This window comes from Pristiophorus japonicus, chromosome 3, assembly GCF_044704955.1.
Source record: "Pristiophorus japonicus isolate sPriJap1 chromosome 3, sPriJap1.hap1, whole genome shotgun sequence".
NCBI lineage: Eukaryota > Metazoa > Chordata > Chondrichthyes > Pristiophoridae > Pristiophorus > Pristiophorus japonicus.
In genome coordinates this window covers 188034140-188036371 of record NC_091979.1, presented here as the reverse complement: position 1 = coordinate 188036371, position 2232 = coordinate 188034140, and the positions used below count along the sequence as shown (strand labels likewise).

The 2232-nt window shown below is 46.4% G+C and overlaps 1 pseudogene; it reads left to right on the top strand.

Annotated features, from left to right (window-relative positions):
* The first annotated feature begins 480 nt into the window (after nt 1-480).
* Nucleotides 481-685, top strand: LOC139260642 (U2 spliceosomal RNA; annotated as a pseudogene).
* Nucleotides 686-2232: the final 1547 nt, after the last annotated feature.

Genomic DNA, 2232 nt, shown 5'->3' with positions numbered 1-2232 from the left:
TCATAGGCGGTCCCTCGAAGCAAGGATGAATTGCTTCCACGCCAAAAAGGGATGAGTTCACAGCTGTTTCAATGAAGGACCTAATATTCCAGATCCCGAACTACATCGTGAAGGGTGGAAGATGCCTGTGCTAGGAATTTTTTAACGTGTCGTGGCCGTTGCACACCAGCCACCACACGGTCATGACTCTGGATCAGTTCCTATGGACTGGAGGGTAGCCAATGTAACCCCACTTTTTAAAAAAGGAGGGAGAGAGAAAACATGGAATTATAGACCGGTCAGCCTGACATCGGTAGTGGGTAAAATGATGGAATCAATTATTAAGGATGTCATAGCAGCGCATTTGGAAAGAGGTGACATGATAGGTCCAAGTCAGCATGGATTTGTGAAAGGGAAATCATGCTTGACAAATCTTCTGGAATTTTTTGAGGATGTTTCCAATAAAGTGGACAAAGGAGAACCAGTTGATGTGGTATATTTGGACTTTCAGAAGGCCTTTTGGTTAAGATCATGCGTAGCTGACCTGACAGGGGAGTAACCACCATAACCCCAAGGTGGTTCTCCCTGGATCAGGAAGGTATATGCTTGCTTTTTTGGAAATAGGAGGTGGGTGGGGTGGCTTGACCCATCCACCTCCATGGCACGAACCTGGTATTGCAGTACTTCCAGGAACGGTGCAGTGGCTCTAGGCCTTTTGGCTAAGAGCATTGGCGCAGAGTGATCCTTGGCGTGTGCAAGGTGACCTCTGGCGTTTGTGATTTGACAAAGAATTGGAACGATTGGCTACGAATTTCAAAAAAAAAAATGGATTTGTGAAAGGGAAATCATGCTGGACAAATCTTCTGGAATTTTTTGAGGATGTTTCCAGTAGAGTGGACAAGGGAGAACCAGTTGATGTGGTGTATTTGGACTTTCAGAAGGCCTTCGACAAGGTCCCACACAAGAGATTAATGTGCAAAGTTAAAGCACATGGGATTGGGGGTAGTGTGCTGATGTGGATTGAGAACTGGTTGGCAGACAGGAAGCAAAGAGTAGGAGTAAATGGGTACTTTTCAAAATGGCAGGCAGTGACTAGTGAGGTAACGCAAGGTTCTGTGCTGGGGCCCCAGCTGTTTACATTGTACATTAATGATTTAGATGAGGGGATTAAATGTAGTATCTCCAAATTTGCGGATGACACTAAGTTGGGTGGCAGTGTGAGCTGCGAGGGGGATGCTATGAGGCTGCAGAGTGACTTGGATAGGTTAGGTGAGTGGGCAAATGCATGGCAGATGAAGTATAATGTGGATAAATGTGAGGTTATCCACTTTGGTGGTAAAAATAGAGAGACAGACTATTATCTGAATGGTGACAGATTAGGAAAAGGGGAGGTGCAACGAGACCTGGGTGTCATGGTACATCAGTCATTGAAGGTTGGCATGCAGGTACAGCAAGCGATTAAGAAAGCAAATGGCATGTTGGCCTTCATAGCGAGGGAATTTGAGTACAGGGGCAGGGAGGTGTTACTACAGTTGTACAGGGCCTTGGTGAGGCCACACCTGGAGTATTGTTTACAGTTTTGGTCTCCTAACTTGCGGAAGGACAATCTTGCTATTGAGGGAGTGCAGCGAAGATTCACCAGACTGATTCCCGGGATGGCGGGACTGACATATCAAGAAAGACTGGATCAACTGGGCTTGTATTCACTGGAGTTCAGAAGAATGAGAGGGGATCTCATAGAAACGTTTAAAATTCTGAAGGGTTTCGACAGGTTAGATGCAGTAAGAATGTTCCCAATGTTGGAGAAGTCCAGAACCAGGGGTCACAGTCTAAGGATAATGGGTAAGCCATTTAGGACCAAGATGAGGAGAAACTTCTTCACCCAGAGAGTGGTGAACCTGTGGAATTCTCTACCACAGAAAGTTGTTGAGGCCAATTCACTAAATATATTCAAAAAGGAGTTAGATGTCCTTACTACTAGGAGGATCAAGGGGTATGGCGAGAAAGCAGGAATGGGGTACTGAAGTTGCATGTTCAGCCATGAACTCATTGAATGGCAGTGCAGGCTCGAAGGGCCAAATGGCCTACTCCTGCACCTATTTTCTATGTTTCTATGTTTCTATGACAGAGCTAGGTCTTGGCCCAGTGGCAAGGATTACCCAAGACTAACTGGAGACCAGCTCTGCTACACAGACCAAGCGCGCACATATGTCACAGTGTGGGCTGGCCCGTGCTGCCCCTGAGCCCTTGCCT